This window comes from Canis lupus, chromosome 24 (genome assembly GCF_011100685.1).
Source record: "Canis lupus familiaris isolate Mischka breed German Shepherd chromosome 24, alternate assembly UU_Cfam_GSD_1.0, whole genome shotgun sequence".
Taxonomy (NCBI): Eukaryota; Metazoa; Chordata; class Mammalia; order Carnivora; family Canidae; genus Canis; species Canis lupus.
In genome coordinates this window covers 10,143,239-10,163,362 of record NC_049245.1, presented here as the reverse complement: position 1 = coordinate 10,163,362, position 20,124 = coordinate 10,143,239, and the positions used below count along the sequence as shown (strand labels likewise).

Sequence of the window (20,124 nt, the reverse complement as noted above, 5' to 3'; positions counted from 1 at the left end):
ATAAATCCCACTTCTAGCAGTTATGAAATATACCTTCCATTGCTGAAAACAGAGGCCGGGGCCATCTCTAAATTGTAAATAGCAATTCGACGTGGATGTCCCTGCACACTGAAATAAACTTTCTCTTGTGCTTTAAAGTTGCAGAAACCCTCAGGGAAATTGCGAAGAAGTAACGTTTTAGGCTGAGTCACCTGTCAGTCTCCAGGCAGATACCTTCTTCTGCAAGTTGCCACAAAGCAGTGGCATTGCTTTTATGCACACATATATAGAGAAGCACAAAAATACATAAACATAAAAATAGTGCCGTGGTCTATTAGAAATGCAGCTCCTCTGCACTGTTATCTGCACTGTTCGTCTGCAGCAGCACGCACACCACCACACCACGGAGAGAACACTGTGAAACCAGAGTGGGCGAGCGGCCGGAGATCTTTAGATTTGATGCAATGGCTGGGACCTGCCCAGGAATGCACTACTTCCTCCAGGTAAATTAAAGACTGAGGGAAAAAAATAATTACTGACTTGTTCATTGCTGTTGTGGTTGTTGTCATTGTTGCTGTACAGACTGTACAAAATACAGTACTAAACTGAACATTCTCAGGTGTCAAACTCACTGAGTAGGAAAATCCCGTCGCCTGCGATCAGGGGATGGAGTCAAGATGCAGGGAGCTGGTAGAGGTAGGCACAGCGCTTCCCCAGAGACAGCTGATAGAGACCCATGGGTGACCATTCCTAACAACATCACCATGTGAGAGGTTAGCAATAAGCATGGCTTGGGCCAGAGGTCAGGGCTCATCCAGAGCGCCAGCTGTGTCTAGTCAGAGCTGCAAGTCACTTCCTCCCTCCTCTTTCTTTCTTTCTTTCTTTCTTTCTTTCTTTCTTTCTTTCTTTCTTTCTTTCTTTCTTTCTTTCTTTTTCTTTTTCTTTCTTTTTTTTCTTTCTTTCCAGTGCAAAGCGCTTTTTCTCTGTGAAAATCAAACCTGGCCTGATATGAGAAGACTGGCTTTTCACTCTATACTTACACCTTTTTTCAAAGTTTTTTTTTTTTTTTCCTGTGTGTCATATGACATTTTTAACTAAAAAGTGAGTTAAAAGGACCAAAAATCTGCATGTAGCCTTCTACTATTCTTCCTACCGTTATTAGCACACACTAGAGTTACAGGAGTAAGCCTTCAGCAGGCTAGGAAGATTTCCTTTGATTCCAGCCTCTGACTCAATCCCTTTTTGCTACAAAGTAGGGCAGTGAGATACAGCAGCAGTATTGGCTTCCTTTGCTCTATTTATTCCCATGCCACAAAACTGTGAGCTTTAACTCCAGAAGGACCAGTGTGCAGGACACAGGTCTGTGTGGCCTCCCTGCTAAGTTATTCTCTGACCTGGCATCAGAAGTTGGGTGACAGGAACAGATGTGAAAGGTTAATTGTCATTTGGTTCCATGCTTCTGGCACCTGTGTGTAAACCTCTTCTTTGGTGTACTGAGTAGAAGGAAAGCAAGAGGATATCAGATTAAAAATTGCATTAAGATCCATTCTTTCATCTGACCCATGGGTTTCATATCTGCTAATACACATAAGACTTCAAATTCTCCATAATTCCTTCCTGTAGGCTTGCTCAAGGACTTGGCATCCTGCTACACCCCCATCTCTCTGAATGTATCTTCCCTTCTCCTAGCTCACGGTCTCACTGCCCATTTGACCTCTTTCCTCTCCAAAATTAGTTACAAATCCAACTCTTTGCTTTGATGTTCAGCTCCCACCCATGCATTAAAATTAATGGTAGAGCAGAAGGAAGTAGGGTGGATGGTTTAGAACTGGTCACAAGAAGCTAGAAGAGAAAGTGGACAAAAATGGAAGTGGCAGAAAGCAGGACAAATGCTCTCTCCAGCTGGCAAAGATATTTTAGAAAATTGGGCTCTAGTTTAGACGGCATGAAGGCAGGCCTTGCCTTCCACTATAAAATCAGGGCCATCTTCTAAGAATCACATTAGTTGAAGTTGGTCCCTCTTGAAATACAGACCTTGTGCAGTCTCGTTTTTATATAAATATTTTTAATTAATAGATGGCTTCATCAAACATGAGAAGGATTAAGCATTAACACTCACCAGAGACCCTGAAATTAGATTGATTATCTGCATCTTAATTTGCTTTTTCGACACCACTAATTTATTTTTAATAGGTCTGTAATTTAGCTTTATCTACTTCTTATTCTGCTTGGCAGATTCAAATGCTTGCAGCTCACCAGTCTCTGTAACCTTTAGGCACTTCTGTCTGCACAGTATATTAATTTTTAAATTATCCAGCCCAGTGTGAGGAAGAATATCAATTACTTTCCATATGGGAGCCAGGCTCAAATCCATCCTTTCCCAGTGGCAGTGAGATTTAAATGAAGGGGAAGGCCAGTCATAGGGAGAATCTAGATAAACACAGTGAATTCTCACCCTTGTATTACAGAATCTGCCTTCCTTGAAATATTTTGCACTTGAATCAGTGGCATTGACATCATTATTGCAGTGAAAATAAATTTTGCTCTTAATGGCAGATTGACTCACGGAAAATTGGTGAATGGAAGGCAGAACCTTTCAGCAGACCTTTTCAGTTCCTTCCCATTTCTGATTTTATTAACACTGTATCACTTTGAAAAATTCACCCAAATTTCTTTCAAGGTGGAAGCTTGTCTTCTTCCTTTTGGAAAACCTCACAAGGTAAGAAGCAAGAATAAAAAAGTAGACTCACAAACAACAAAGAGGAATGATCATCTTCATGCATGGGAAGAAAAAAGTTGCCCTTTTTCTTTTTTCTTTTCTGCCTGTTATGGAGGGGTGGATATAAGATAAAGAGCACAATTGAGGAAGCTTATGTAAGGTGGAAATGGGAACATGAGATTTGCATGCTAAGATCACTGCTGGAGTGTGAGCAGCGAGGACAGTTGTGTTAATCCAGATGAAGATCATGATTGTCACAGCCAAAGGTATGCTAAGGGAGATGGCGAGAGATGGTCAGGTCCAAGATATTTATTAAACAGACCTACCAGAATCACTGATGATCCTACATGGAGAAGGAGGGAACAAGTCACAGATGAATTCCTAGACTTCTGGTGTGAGCTATTGGGGGCTGGTTGTTTAACACCAATCATGAAAACAGTAACAACAGGAGTGAGGGGAGGGTGGAAAGCTATCATTCCATTTAGACAATTATATCTCCGATGTCTGTGAGATATCCAAATGGAAGTAGCACATAGGCAGTTAAATAAGTAAGACTAAAGTCCAAAGGAAAGATCTGACTTAGAGCTGAAGTTGGGTACTATCATTATAAGATGGTATTTAAAATTATGAAAAAGGGGCATCTTGGGTGACGCAGTCAGTTAGGCAGATGCCTTTGGCTCAGGTCATGATCTCAGGGTCCTGGGATCGAGCTCCATGTCAGGCTCTCTGCTCAGCAGGGAGACTGCTTCTCCCTCTCCCTCTCCCTCTCCCTCTCCCTATCCCTTTGTGCATGCTCTCTCTCTTTCTCTCTCCCTCAAGTAAATAAATAAAAATCTTAAAAAATAAAATAAAAATAAATAGAATTATGAGAAAGGATTAGATCACTTAGGGAAAGAGAGAAAATACACTGGCTCCATTCTTAGTCTTTGGGAACCCCAAAATTGGATACAGTGAAAGTGGCTCCTCTGGTGGGGAGAGAGGAAGGGGCATCCAGGAAGGGGATAATGTCTCTGTAGCCAAGGTGACAGGAAGCTATCCCAGGAAGAATGCTAACTGCACCCAGGGTTACTGAGAAATCAAATAACACAGGAACAAAATGTCAATTTTACCTCAATAAGTCTGTTAGATATTTTTAATCCTTTTCAAGGCAGGAGGAGATTAGATGCTGAACTCTGAGGACAGGACTTGGCCTTTGATAGGAGCACAGACCATTTCTCCACAGGAATAATAGCAGGGAAAAGATGGATGTGGCTTCCATACCTTCAAGTCTCCACAGAGGATAACATCCCCACCGGCAGCAACTCTCTGAGATAGAAAGCAGCTAATGATGTCACCACCAAACACCTCAAACACCTCTATCCCCTTCACTCTGAACCCCACAACACTACCCCAGGAGGTTTTTCATAGCAGCAAATTGTGGATTTGTCTACAAGCATGTAAATCCCTCGAGGGGATAAACAATGCTTTACTCAGCTCTGCCTTCTGTGTGCAACTTGGTATCTAGCTCAGAATAAACCCTCAATTTGTGCTTTTCAACTGTGGTCATAGATTTTTTTTAAACATTTCTGGAAAATTCTTAGCCTTAACCATATATTGCAAAAGATAGAAGAGCCTGGCCCAGGAATTAATAAAATCACAAATGAATTATTATATAAATAGATTACTTTTCTAATTTCAGGGACAATCATCACACAAGCTAAAGAAAAATAAAGGGGGTTAGTTACACAAGGGACAGAATTGTCTGCTAATATATTAGAGGGTGGGTAAGAGCAAGGCTCAAAGCTGAGCTCAGTGTTTCTTCTGAACTGAAGATTGTTAGTCAAACATACCAATAACCATAGCCCATAGTGTTTGCAGAAAATGTACTTTAAAATAATTCACTCCAAAATAATAATAATAATAAACAACAAAATAAAATAATAAAATAGGTCACTCCAGGGCTCTAAATGGAGACGCTTGCTCTCAACACTTTGGAGTTCAGGAGAGGACTATTTCAAATGATGTTGCTCTCATGTCTTCCACATGAAACTGTAACCTTTCATTCCAACTATAAACCCTGGATTGCTGTTTTAAGAGTAGCAAAGTAATCTTGGGATCTATTGGAGAGGTTTGTTTTTTTAAGATTTTATTTATTTAGAGAGACACATGAGAGACACACAGAGAGAGGCAAAGACATAGGCAGAGGGAGAAGCAGACTCCACGCAGGGAGCCTGATGTGGGACTCGATCCCAGGACTCCAGGATCACGCCTTGAGGCAAAGGCAGACTCTCAACTGCTGAGTCACCCAGGTGTCCCCTATCAGAGAGTTTTATTCAAAATAAATGAGGCCAGAGATAAGAGGAAATTTGTAGAAAAGGCTAGAAAGGACTAAAGAAAGATGGAGAACAGGCAACAAGATATAGCTACTTTAACCATTTGATATTAAGTACAAGGACATGGTATCTCGTCTAACTAAAAAAAAAAAAAAAAAAAAAAAAAAAGGAGTCAGGGCATCTGAGGAGGAACCAAGAGGCCACTTTGGTTGCTGACCACAAATCTCACACTTGTGACTTTGGTGCAAAGTAACATGCAATTACTTTGCTTTCCAAAAGCTCATAACCTGATCCCTCATGTCCTTCAGACTGAACTAGAAAATGCTTCTTTATTATGGCTCCCCCAAGTCCTAACAACAGAGGTCCCACATGTCACTTTGGGCTCCCTCAAGCACACTTTGCTTCTACCAGAAGGGTATATAGGCACTAACCTTTGCTTCTGGAAAGGAACACAGAATGCACAGAAAATACATGGAATGTTAGAGTCCAGAACCATCCTTCCAGGATTCACAAGAGCCCTTGTCCAACTCGCTCATTAGACAAGGGACAAAAATGAGAAAGAGATATCTGTGAGTTGGAATAGGTCATAGAGCTAGCTAGTTGTGGGTAACAACTGCTAGCCTGCCATGTTATCCTGGGTCAAGTTCCTCACCTTTTATCTCAATTGCTTTACTTTTTTTTTTTTAAGATTGTATTTATTTATTTATTCATAGAGACAGAGAGAGAGAGAGAGAGAGAGGCAGAGACACAGGCAGAGGGAGAAGCAGGCTCCATGCAGGGAGCCCAACGTGGGACTCGATCCAGGGTCTTCAGGATCACACCCCGGGCTGCAGGTGGCGCCAAACCGCTGCGCCACCAGGGCTGCTCTCAATTGCTTTACCTGTAAGGAGGGGTAATCATGATCACCTTGTTGGGTGGTGAGGGACAAAATAAATGATATATGTAACATTCCTAGCACAGTGATCCACTTGGTTGGCACTAGCAGATATTCAATGAATTATTCTCTCCCCTTTCACTTTCTTGCTACACACAACCTGATGCTTCAGTTTGTGCTATCAGAAACAATGGGTTAAAGAAAACCCAAACTATTGCCCAGTTCTACCTAGAGAAAGGAATTTTCCTACACTTCCCTTCATATTGCAAAGCATGTTTCTCTACAGTCTTTAAATAGCTTGGAAGCCCTTTATGTTGCTTCTTAAATACTGCTTTAAAAATAAACTTTTCCAAATAAATACATGAATGAGTGAATGAATGAATGCATACATACATACATAGAAATATACCTTTCCTTGCACCTTCTCTCACCACTACGATACCCTCAGGATGTCAGGAGGCTCTGGGTGAAGAGCTGATGGCTCTCTCGGGGTCTTGGAAGCACCCTCAATATGACCCATTCTCCATACACTAGGAGGAGTGATTTCTTCTCCACAGGAAAACTGAATTTGCTTTTCTTAACAGCTCTCTGGGGTCCAAAAAAAAAAAAATGTTCAGTGATGCTCAATAGCCATATGGACCCACTAGTAGTTTGAATATTTTTGGCCAATTGGGACAGCAACAGAGGGAGAAATATGTCTTATGTTTACAAATTTTGGCAGAAGAGAAACGAAGGAAAGAGGTGTGATGTGCAGGGGCAAAGGAAAATACAGAGCTGCACACAAGGTGCAGAGAGTTGAGATTTGTCTCCCCCCAAATCCGATTACTCTTCTCATATCTTGAAAATATGGCTCCCCAAAGCTTGGTCATCACATTGGCTTCCTTCTAAATCCGGCTCATCGCCTTCTTTTTTTAAATCCTAGAAAATATAAAGTATAATTAATATGCTAAAGAATAAGATATTGACAAATGCTTGTAAAGTGTAATCCAACTTAAATCTGCTTCCTATGAGGAATCTCCAAAGTTGCACTGTGCAGATCCAAGCACAGAAAATACCCCAGAGACAAAAATTAAAATAACTCATTCTTAGCTTATGTGTAAATCAAAAGAAGAAAAGGAAGAATTTTACCAAGGTTATTTAAGTTTCATGGAAGGTATATTGGCTTCAGGTACATCTGGTTTTCATCTAACTTGAAAAAGGCTTAGATTTCAAAAATGAAACTATGCAAATGATTAGTCAGTCATTTTGTGTAAATGCTTTAGGCTTTCAATGTTACTGTGGAAAATAAAGTAAAATAAAACAGCTTTAGCACAGCCCTGATAAGCTTAGTCCATGGACAGCACATTAAATCCTGAATTACATACTCCACCAAACCCTTCCTAATGAGCCATCCAAGTCTCTGATGTATATAATATGCCTTTTTAAAAATGCATGAATACATATCCTACCCACAGGTTTGGATGGCTCCTTTGGGTTATTTAAGTTTCAAAGGAGTCCATCAGTCTCCCAGGTATAATGTTCTGTGAATGCCTTAAAAATGAAAATTCAGAAATTAGAAGCTCAAAATACCTTAAAGGGGAACAATGTATCAGCCCCCCAAACCAGGCCATTCAAAAGCAAGGTTGATGAGGCATCTGCTTCCATAAGTTTTCCTGTCTTTTGTCAGTTTGGGTCACAACCCTTAAAACAGCTGTAACTCTGTTCCTTCCAACCTAATTATACAACTCCTGCTTGTTTTATTTATAATTAGAATCCAATGACCTCCTCTGACTTTTGTCTGTGCTGCTGTTACGTGGCTGCTCTTAGATGCTGAGATGTGATTGTACTGAGCAGGGAGGGCCAGGATGTTCAGAGCCCCAGGATGGCATCCCCATGGGCTGTTCTCAAAAAAATGTGAAATTTGGAGCAACCCAGCCTAAGGAAAGTGGTGAGTCCAGAAAGGAAATACTCGTGGGTAGGAAAGAGAGAAAAAGTGATAAGGGCTTACAGAGAGAGGCAACTATAACTTTCCTTTCTAGGGAAGCACAAGAAATAAACAGTACATGACCTAGGGAGCAAAATCCACTGGGTAGAGTGGGGAGAGAGGAACACGGGAAATGGAAGGCAGGGGAGGGAAAAACAGCATTAGCTGAAAAACTTCCTTGTGCCAGACTCCGCCATTAACCTATTTAGCCCACTGTGACTTGCCATGTACATGAAATTACCTTCATTCTATAGAGAAGGAAACTGAAATTCAGGGAGGTTGAGAAATAGGCCAGAAATCACACAACGAAGGAGTGGAGCCAGAACTCATACCTGGGGCTGGGTGACTCCAAAGCCTGTATCCTTTCTCCTCTTAGCTAATGATGGATTTAGTGGAACTGAATTCTAGGGACAGGGAAGATGGGAGTATGTGTCTGGAGGAATCCAGGGGCCCTATTCAGCACAGCCTGATTGCCTACCTGCACTGTGCTTCCTCAATTGCAGAAAATAAACCCCACCTCATAGAGTTGTTGTGATATACATGTATAGCACATGGCACATGGACCTGGCACATTGAAAGCATAATATGAACAAAAGCTATTTAGTATTACATCACTGGCCTCATGATTCACTTCCCCAATCTGCATGTAGAGGTTTATATGATGAGCCCAAAGCTGTGTGTATATGAAAGCAAGTGTTTGATGGTGTTTCAAGTTTCTGTAGATACTACTCATATTTTTCCCCAACAGTAGAGATATCATAAATTAAGACTGGCTGGGTATGATTTGAGCAGGACAAGCTGGTTAGAAAATTGCAGATCATGACCTGAGTTTGATAAAGTAAGACCTGGAAAGTTAGTTAATTCCAAAGGTTGAGGTCTAACATTAAAACACATTTGTCATCCCCATATAATTTAAATCCATAAAGAGCTGATGTAAAGTAAATCTCCACACTGATGGAGGAGCAAGGGGAGAATGAGCTCATCCAGTCTGATGCCCTCATTTGCCATGAGTGGACCTGGTGGCTCAGAAGAGTCTAGTGAGTCATAGCCAAGTGTGGACACCCCCCTCCAGCACCCAGGCAATGCTAGTTCCACTACGCTAAGGCCCCAGTGGTGTTGATGATCACCCTAAAACACACTTAAGGCATGACACTCTGTCCTTGAGGTTTCTAGTAAGACATGAAGGTTTTTCATGGCATTAGTCAGTGAGTCACATGACATCAATGAAAATAGATATCCATGACCTCCAGGATTGTTTTTTTCCCAAGATTACTCAGATACAGAGTGGCAAAGGAACAAAAGACTTCTTCTACAGCCTCACAGAACTCAAGCCTGCCCCCACAAATCCAGGAAGAAACCTGAGAGTAGACTGTTCTTTCTCCACATGCAGAGAGGTGACTTCTCACCATGGCACCTGACAGAGGGGATACAGGGAGAGGAGAACGCCCATGTGTCTTCTGTCAGCTGCATTGCTGCTCCTTGCAAGGAAACAAGCCCCTTCAGAGTACCCACCAGTCTGAACTTCCCCCTTTAACCTCTCCTCAGTCTTTTCTCACTCTTTTCCGGGGCTCTTCTCTTCTCTCTAAAGAACATTTTAGACTGATACAAAGACGAGAAGGAAAGTAAAAAGGGAGAGACTTCCTTATCTTTTCTTCAAATTCTAAGTCCTGGACACAGGCTAGTACTATTTCTTCAAGTTGCCGTCAACATCTGGAATACCATTTTGTCCAAGTTGGAAGCCAGAGGCCATTCCATGCATCCTGGAGACACACATTTATGTGTATTGCCTATATACTTGGCACTGCAGTGGGCATCATAAGTAATCAGGGAAGCCCAAGACATAATCACAGCGGGAGTGAGAGACAAGAAAAAAAGTCAATGAAGATTTTCCTTGTTCAGCTAATTTAATGTAATGGCAAAATTCTACCACAAAGAATCCCAGGCTATACATGTTACGCTTTTAAAGAAGGAAGAGGGAAATACTTTCTATAAATTGAATTCCCTAATATCAATGGGATTAACTGAATTCCCTACTGATTGTAGATGTTAGTCTGTTTTCCTAGAGGTTGTACTCCCCTCCTGACTTGTCACTGTGGACCATGCCATGCTTTGCCATGCTGTGCCCTGCCTGCTATAAGGCCTCTTCAGATGCTCTTGGCAATAGCCCACCCTGGGGGATGATTTCCTGTGTTCTGAGAGATTCACTGATGTCCAGACAAAAATCTGCCCCAACTGCTCCCTGGTGATTGAACTCCTTCTATCAGGGAAGACAAAAGAACTGAGCGTAGTAACACCCCCCAAGAGCAACAGTCTGGTGATTTCAATTCATGAGGTAGAGATGACAGAGAGAAAGGATACCTGCCAGACATAGACTGTTTAGGGGGGGTCAGATAAGGTGGGAGAGGTGAAGAACAGATGCAGAAGGAGAGGCCAGAACCATCCAGAGAAATTTTGTCTAATGGCTAATGTGATAGTTGACTGGCCTCAGGATGCTGACTCATTCTCCCCACTGCTTTGCCATCCCTAGTTCTGCCCTGAGAGGGACAGGGACTAGATTTACCATTTCCTCAGAATGTATCATCTCACAGCATTCCCTGAACCAATGCCCCTTGGGAGTGGGTAGGTCTTGAGAGAAGAGGGAATAAGGCTAAGCTGTTAGTCATGGCTTTGTGGTTTGTGTTTGTTTGTGTGTTCTCAGCTTAGTTTGGATTGAGTTTTCCTGCTCTTTTATTTCTGCTCATAAGGCTCTCCATCCAAAATGAAATATTTTTGAAGTATAGCCCAGCTTGTTCTGAACTCTAAAAGATTGAGTTAATTAACCTTTCATCAGCTGATTACTTTCAACCTTTTTGTTGGCACATTTGGGAAATGTATTAGTGGTTACTAATTAAAGGTATTGAATATACCTTTATACTTCAAATTCTTAAACTCCTGGAACTAAGTTGATTAAAAATAAAAGAAGAAAGTTTCTGTTGAACTTATCCTTCAAAATGGCTAAGAGAGACTATAAGTAAAACCAGGAAAAGGGAAGCTGTCACCTTATTCTGTAACCTATCTTTGTAATTGAGGTTTGGGGCTGGGGACCATTTTGTAAAAATAATAATAGCTGAAATTTACTGTATGTTTATCATCTGTAAGAAAGATAATAACAGCTTTACACAAACCAGCTTATGTAACTCTCACAGTTCTTTGAGATATATATGAATTCCAATCCCAAATTATGAACAAGAAAATTAAAGCTTAGCAGTCAAGCAGATTGTCCAAGATCACAAAGTTAGTACACACCAAAGGAGGGACTTAATGCGGTGGTCTGTCTCCAAAGATGATGCACTTAATTTCAACCATGTTAACTGATGATACAATCATTATTTTTAGAGTTGGAAAAAACTAAAAAAAAAAAAAAAAAAAAAAAAATCCACTTGCAATTCCGAAGTGCATCATGATTTCTCACAATTTCTTTCTGTATTGGTTATTTATTGTTGCATAATAACTTATTCCAAACATGCATTATCTTAGTCTTAGAGTGGCTTAGTTGGGTCTGAGTTCCTCCCAAGACTGTAGTCAAGCTAGTGGCCCAGGCTGCGATCATCTGAAGACCTGACTGGGACTAGAACACTTGCTCTCAGGCTCACTCATGTGGTTGAGAGCTGTTGTTGACTATTGCCCATAGACCTCAGTTTCTCACCATGCGACCTCTCCATAAGTAGCCTGACTGTCCTCATGGCATGGCAACTATATTCCTACAAAGCATGTGAACCAAGAGGGTCAGAGTCCATGATAGAAGCTGAAGTCTTTTATCACCTAATCTCAGAAAAAACATACCATCAATTTTGTCCTATCCTATGGATCACACAGGTCAGTCCTGGTACAATGTGGAGGGTGGAGAGGTTTACATAAGGTGTGAATACCAAGAGATTGGAATCCCTGGGGATCATCTTAGAAGCTGGCTACCATCCTTGACTTTCACACTCTTCTCTCAACATAGAATTCCTTTTTCCATCTTTTCTGTCTGCCTTCTGCTTCATTCTTAAAGACTACTTCAAATGTAATTTTTTAAAAAAGAATTCCCCAGTTCTTATGATTCTAATGATTATTAACACACTGATCATACTGTACTGTGATCATTTGTTTACAAGTTATCTTTCCTTAGGATTTCCAAAAAAATCAGAGACATGGCTTGCACTCAGGAAATTTACTTTGAGAAGTGATCCCAAGGAACAGGTGTGGATGTTGGGAAGAATGAAACATGAGGGGAGAGAAAGGCAATCTAAGAGGTCCTTACTGTCTGACTGACATTGTAGGCAACTGGGGTCCATCCACTAGGGATCCTCTGAGGGACTGTGTCATGTGTAACTAGAATTATCTGCCTGAAAAAAGAGGGTTGTATTTAGAATAAATACACATGTAATCAGGAAGACAAATAGCAAAAAGTGTCCAGAATTATCAAGCATCAAGGTAGAGAAGTACAAAGTGTCAGCATGTTAAAATGGGATGCTCACAGTCATATTAAAGATGTAAAACTTTATCCTAAGAACTCATTGCAAGGAAAGCTTTATGTTTCTCTACAGTTTGAATGCTAAGCTTCTGGAAAGACTGCTCAGAAATGTTTTTGGGGCCAAATAAATGAATGGAGTTTAAACTTCTCACTTCAAAACAAGCAAACTAAATCCTAGACTTCTGTTGCAGATTATGAAAGTGGCAAGACATTGTCACTGCCACCCTAACCAAGAATACAAAAACAAAAAGCTCTAAAATCATTTTTTCAAACCCTTTAGAGAGCTGAGGACATTTTTTTAAAAAGCCTAATGAATGAGCTAAAATGCAGAGTGTAACAGTCTCCTCCTAGGGGAGAGGAAAATCAAGGCTGCTTTCATCCCCAGCATGGTGTTGGAAGAGAACTCCTCTACAGACACAGATCTCTACTACAAGACAAACTAAAAGATGTTTTATAGATAGAAGAAAAATGCCACATGGACACATAGATCACCCATAAGGAATGAGGAATCCTAGAAAGAGCAAACACATGGGTAAACATAAAACCCTTTCAAAATGATCATGTTATAGTTAATTTTTCAAGTCTTTTGACTGAAACAAAAATAATGAGCATATTCTAAGGTTATAGCATATAGTGATAAGAACAAATGACTACAAAAGCATAGAGGGTGGGAGGGGAGTAAATTTAATTACTGTGTTGTAAAATCTTAGAGTGTGTATGAAAAATTAGAATTATCATGCAAAAGACTTTGATAATTTAAAAATGCTTTTTTATAATCCAGGTCAACCACTCAAAATATAACATAAAGAGGTATGCATTAAAAAGTTGAGATATGAAATAAAATGGAATACTGAAAAAAAAATACTTGACTCACCCAAAAGAAGGCAGGAAGGGAGAAGTAAAGAAAAAGTAGATGGGACAAATAGAAAATAAAAATAAATATCAAATGGTAGACATAAACCCACTACAGCAATAACTATATTAAATTTAAATAGAAGAAATTGAAAGACAGTAACTGGTAGGACAAAAAAAGAAAGACTCAACTATTATTGTCTAAAAGGACTCTTTTAAATATAAAGACACAAACTGGTTGCAAGTAAAAGGAGGGAAGAGGATTTAAAATACAAACAATAAGCAAACAAAATCTAGAGGGGCTATATTAATATCAGACAAAGTAAACTTCAAGACAGTATTATAAGGGATAAAGAAGGACATTTCATTATGATTAAAGAAATTTATCTCAAAGATGTAACAGTTCTAAGCAAGTGGTATATTGAATCACAGAACTTCAAAACACATGGAGCAAAACCTAATATAAGGGAAGAAATGTACAAATCCACAATAATAGAGACTGCAATGCTCAGCTCTAAGTGATTACCAGAAAGACCTATGAGATATTATTTGTAATGCATATTCCTGATAAAGGACTTGTACCCAGAGCACATAAAGAATTCTTACAACTCAATAATAAGACAAAAAATCCAATTTAAAAAATGGGCAAATGACTTAGACACTTATAAAAGAAGATATAGTAATGACTAATAAGCACATGAAAAGATGCTCATTGACATTACTCATCAGGGAAATGAAAATTAAAACCATGATGAGGTGACACTAGATGTCCACTGGAAAGGCTAAAATTAAAAGAACCAGAAACACCAAGTGTCGGCAAGCATGTAAAGGCACTAGAATTGTAATATGTTGTTAATCAAAGATAGTATGGTTTAACCAATTTGGAAAATAATTTGCCCTATCACCTAGTAAAACTCCATTTCCAGCTATTTGCCAAGAAGAAATACAAATAAATGTCTACACAAAGCAGCTTGATTTATAATAGCCCAAATCCAGAAGCAACCAAATTGTCTATCTCCAGGTAATATAGAAATAAATTATGGTATATTGTAGCATATTTATGCAATGAAATTCTAGTTGGGGGACACCTGGTTGGCTCAATGATTGACTGACTGACTGACTCTTGATTTCAGCTCAGGTCATGATCTCAGGGTCCTAAGATTGAGCCCCCCCGTTGGCCTCTGTGCTCAGCACCAGGTCTGCTTGAGATTCTCTCTCTCCCTCTCCCTCTTCCCCTCCCCTCACTTGTGATCTAGTGCATGTCTCTCTCTCTCTCTCTCTCTCTCTCTCTCATAAATAAATAAATAAATAAATAAATAAATAAATAAATAAATAAAATTTTTGAATAAATAAAATCTTTTTTAAAAAGAAAGAAATAGGGATCCCTGGGTGGCGCAGCGGTTTAGCGCCTGCCTTTGGCCCAGTGTGCGATCCTGGGGACCTGGGATCGAGTCCCACATCAGGCTCCCGGTGCATGGAGCCTGCTTCTCCCTCTGCCTGTGTCTCTGCCTCTCTCTCTCTCTCTCTCTGTGTGACTATCATAAATAAAAAAATTAAATTAAATTAAATTAAATTAAATAAAATAAATAAATAAATAAATAAAAATAAAAAGAAAGAAATACTAGTTGGTAATTACAAGAATTACCTACCTATGCACATACTGAATGAATCTTTAAAATCATTGTTGATCAAAAGAAGCCAGACACAAAGAGACTATACCATATGAAACCCAAGAGCAGAAAAAACTAAACTACGGTAATAAAAATCACAAGTAGTTGCTTATTGAGTCGGGGTGGGGGGTAGAATAGCTAAAGGGGCATGAAGGAATTCGCTGAAGTGATGCAAAATGTTCAATAGTGTGTCTGGGGTGGCAGTTACATGACTGTGTAACATTGTCAAAGCTCATAAATGCAATAAGAATAGTAAGATTTATTCATTTTATTGTATGCAAATCATACCTCAAATGAAAAAAAAAAACAAAACACCTAAAATCCAGGTAAATTTAAGAAACTTGGAAGTTGGGACACCTGAGTGGCTCAGCAGTTGAGCGCCTCCCTTTGGCTCAGGGCATGATCCCAGATCCTGGGATTGAGTCCCACATTGGACTCCCTACGTGAAGCCTGCTTCTCCCTCTGCCTATGTCTCTGCATCTCTCTCTGTCACTCATGAATAAATAAATAAAATCTTTCTTCAAAAAAAGAAACTTTAAAGTCTTTATATTAATTAGATATTGCTGGCAATAATGCCTAATAGCAAACAATCCCCAAATTCAGCAACTTGTATTGGCAAACATTTATTCCTTGCTCAGGAGTGGCAGGCTGACCACTAGTCCCTGTGGGACTCATCTCTTCTGGAAGTTCTAACAGTCAATAGGGCAAGCTTTTCTCAAGCTTCCAATGAAAGTTCTTAGAACTTCAGCTTATAATGGGCATCCTGTCACCACCTTCCATTGGTCAAAATAATGGCCATCTGAGCCCAAAGCCAATGGGGTGGGAAGAATACTCCACTCCCAGCGGATCATGAAAAGGGTGAAGGAAGAAAGAATTAATACAATGTCAGTGTCCCCAGGTGGTGTAAGAGGTGGAAAATTAGATCTCCTAACAACTAGAGCAATACCTCTGAACCATGATATCCCTATATAGTCTAGAAGCCATCAAGCTCAACCCCAGCTGTGTTCCTGAGGAGGGCTCCAGAACATCTTCACACTCCTTGACAGAGAAGTGTGACAAAACCAGAATACAGTGCTCGGTGCAGATCTGAGAGAGAACCTTACTTGAGACAGTCAGAAGACTACCTCCCTCCAAGGAGCCACCAAGTTCTCTGTGCTGAGAGAAGAAACATCTGTTAATAGAAAGAAATGCAATACAGCCATCTAATGGATCCTGGATGTCATAGGCCTGCTTCTGCTTCCTTGGGAACATTTAAAATAGATTACAACTCAGAGGGAATACTGTATCTCTATTTGGGTTGTTTGAGTTTGAGCATGTGTGTCAGCAGGCAGGGTGGGCACCTGCCAAGGTCATAGGTATATGAATTGTCAATGGGTTGCCTCTTGGTTTGGGGTAGATGTTCTGCAACTCTGGGGAGCAATATTCCTTAACTTGAGCCCACCCCAGCATAAACACACAAGGAAGGGATTTGACATAACTGTTCTAAGAAAAGAGAAGAAACTAGACCAATTCTTACCTACCTACCATCTGGTAAAGACCAGGTTTGAAGACAGGTGGTGACCATTTATGCCTCATGGACTTTCAGAAACCAACCAGAAAGAAACTTCAGCTTCTATTGTCCTTCTAGGCACATTAAACCATTTTCTCCCTGACCAACTGTGGACACACAGTAAAGCACAGCAAAAGCTTCCAGCATTCAATCCCTTTCCACAAAATTATGGTCTGACCCAGGCCAGTGATCTGAGCTTCCCCAAATCCACCTGATTCCAGGCATTTGTCTATTACTCCAGTCAACTGAGGAAGTCACTCAATTTCATTCACTCTTCCAACTAACAATGATTGCCCACCTGCTATGTGTCAGGAACTCTGCTAAGCCCTGGGGGTAAAGCTGTGAATGAGGCAAACAGGGGCCCTTCCATTGCAGAGCTTAAAAACAAGCAGACAAGATAGATGTCGAGGAAGCAGGTTAAGTGTTATGGGAGTCAAAAAGCAGAATTGCACAGGGGTCTTCAGAGCCTGGTGAGTCACAATAGGACTCCCAGTGTATCCCAAGGGCAGTGAGGCACCATTAGAGGCGCAGTGCTGCATGACCATGGGCTTTGGCCGCTGTGCTTTCCTTGAAAGCTGCCATGTGACCAAGCAATGCTTCAAATGCTACATCCTCCTATGAGCTCTGTCCTGCATTGTGGGATTTCAAGCTGAAGATTATTCAAATGCACTGAAATTCTCACAAATGCAATATCTCTGACACACCCTACTGATATCTGAGATAACTCTGGGGGCCCTCCAGGGCCTGTGGCCCCAAGCCAGCAGAGGCCCAGATCCCAGAGACCACACACAGGCTGTTCATACCCTCTCCCACCCCTGTCTGCATTGTCCCAAGGCTGAGGGGAAAAGTTCTTGCATTGTGATAAAGCACCTCCTCCCCCAGACCATGCAGTTGGCTGAGCATCACCAAACTGTTTGTAAAAATAACAGGAAAAGGCTGGGTGGGAACTTTTATTTAACACAGTATCTGCACCCAGCCCACTGTGTAGGGCTACAAAAGTGACTTAAATCCTCACCTCCTTTTCACTTTGCCATTAGTCAAATGAATAGAGCAAACTCGAAAGTCTAAGGTCTAGCTGATGTTCATAAAGTATCATGGGAGGCCTAAAAATAAGAGAAATAAAACTAAAAATGTAATTCCCACAGAAAATGTAACTGGAAAAATATCTTCTAGTTTCAATCATACATTCCTCAGAAGACTTAGAGCCAGGACCACAAAAATGGTCAGCAATGGTGGTTAATTTTGTGAGGAAGGGTGTTGGGTTGTTCCCCCCACACACCCACACACACACACCTCCTCCACCTGAGTATTCTATTAAAAAGAAACTATCATTAGCTAAAATTTGGCATTTGGACAGCACAGCATTCTATTTGTAAACGAATACACAGCTTAGGCATATCTCACTGAGCTTCATTAGGAAGAGAATTGCCCCAACAGGTTTGGAGAGTGATGTATGGTGCCGTGTGCAAAAGGAAAGAAGGCTGGGAGGTGGGGTGCTGGAGCCTCAGAGGAGCTTAAGAGCTTGACATCAGAACCAATGGAATTGATTGAGGGAGATTTTGTTTCTTCTGACTGTGTGGGAACTCTAGCAAGAGAGGGCATTTGGGGAAATGATTTTTATAATTTGATCCCAGAGTAAACCAGGATGATAGTTTTGCCCTGCAGCTGAAACTCAGCCTCTCAGGAAATACCAGGCCTTGAGAGGGAGGCCTGTCATATCACCAAGAAGGTGTCAGCATTTTCCTCCACGCAGGCTTTGATTCTGCCTCAGGCTGATCTGCAGGAAAGTGCAGGACAGGTCAGGGGCTGGGGCTCCCTGGCTCCCTGTTCCCACCCTCACTGCTCAGCATGCCCGCTGTGTGGGAGAAGCATGAGAAAAGATTAATTATGTCTGTCAAGAGTTAACTCGAAATAAAGGACAGTGCCCCTCACTTTTGCTTAAAGATCCAGGCCAGACTTGCCTCTTAGTTTATGCACAGAGTTCACTCTGATATCAGAGGACATAAATGTGAACACATGTGCACACACATACACACACACACAGGGATCCATCAGATCTGCATCCTCCTCCCTTCTTTCTTCCAGCAAATATTTGGAAACTCCTGCTGTGTACTGGACACTTGATCTGGAAGTCAGGTTGTGAGTTTGGAGGCGATGGCTGAAGTGGGTACAAATGAGCTGTCAACAGAAAGTGATCTGGATAAAGAGAAGAAGGGATAGTGATCTTAACTGCTCTTAGCCTTGTGGGAATCCGTGTAATGATCCTGCAAGATCATTAGTGGGTCTCATCATTCCATAGGTCTGGGGCCAAGGACACAAAGCCTAACAATTGCCTTCATCTTAAACCAAGTAGAGATAGCAGGGAGGACAACTTACTCTACAAAACAAGGAAAAAATGTTTTTCCATAGAAGATAATTGTCCTTCTTTGGCTGGTCGGTATCTACATCCTCTTCCCAACAGTCCACCCCTACCTTCAATAAAGGCTGGCAGTCTGGGGTCCTACCCTGTGTGGTAGGCTGAATAATGGTACCTCAAAGATGTCTGCACCCTAATCCCTGGAACCTGTGGTTGTGTTTCCTTACACAGGTAGATGGGACTTGGAAGAAGTGATTAAGAACCTTGGGTGGGAAGATTCTCCTGGATTATCCTGGTGTACCCTATGTAATTACAGGCGTCTTTGATAAGAAGGAAACAGGAGAGTCAGAGTCAGAGGAGAAGAAGCCCATGTGAGAACAGAAAGAGAGGGATGTAGAGTCAGAGGGAGGCCATGCTACTCTGCTGGCTTTGTGGATGGAGGAAGGGGCCATGAGCCAAGGAACGTAGGCAACCTCTGGAATCTGGAAAAGGCAAGAAAATGGATTGTCCCCCAAAGCCTCCAAAGGAAAGGTAGCCCTTCATCACCTCGATTTCAGACTGCTGACCTTTGGTACATTAATTTGTGTCCTTGGCCACTAAGTTTGTGGTCATCAGGAAATTAATAGGAAAATAGAAATTAATAGGAAACTAATGTAACATGTTAGTGCAAGATTACCTGGCTTTCAGCTGCCAGCCTGTGCTTCCCTTTCCCAAGACCACACAGCTCCTACCTGTGGTATTCCAGAGGTGGCTGAGGATGGACTCCCACCACCTCCAAGCATCACTGATGAGAACTGCTAGACAGAAATCTCAGTTTCCTTGCCCTTGAGACAGATATTCAGAAGTATGTGTTCCATATAGGTTCCTCAGGCTGCCCTATTAGATTAAGCCCCCAGTGCGCAGTAAGGAACCTGGCTGGCTCAGTTAGGCATCTGGCTGCCTTCCCTTCCCTGTCTCACTCTCCCACTACCTCTTGGTGCCTCCTGGGATTACTTCCCAAATATACTATTCATATTTGAATCCTTGCCTCTTGGTCTGCTTCTCAGGGTCTTTAACTAAGATTCAGTATTATCAGAGCCCTGCTTCCCCAAACCAGAATCACTCACTTAAATCAAATGACTCAAGCCAGACCTATTACAGTTGTAGCCCAGGTCATGAACCTTAAACAGAGAGATGAAGGACTTTAAACCAAGGAGTGCTTTGTCCTGGGGGAGCCTCAACCAACATCTCAATCTCCACCTGCTTTAGTTTCCATGAGCCCCTGTACGCCTTCTGAAGAATGGTTCCTGTAACCAACTCTGCCATCAAAGAGCCTTAACAGATAGAGAACTGGAAAAGGAATGAAGGAAGGAGGT

The 20,124-nt window shown here is 41.2% G+C and overlaps 1 long non-coding RNA gene across 1 annotated transcript in view; it reads right to left on the bottom strand.

The window, feature by feature from the left end:
* Positions 1–6,297: 6,297 nt before the first annotated feature.
* The window catches only part of LOC119865537, a 29,239-nt gene continuing 15,412 nt past the window's right edge, over positions 6,298–20,124 (bottom strand). The window contains exons 2-3 of the long non-coding RNA XR_005377354.1: positions 6,711–6,802; positions 6,298–6,472 (exon numbers count right to left, since the gene is read on the bottom strand). This is a non-coding gene — a long non-coding RNA (uncharacterized LOC119865537). The remainder of the gene's footprint in view (positions 6,473–6,710; positions 6,803–20,124) is intronic.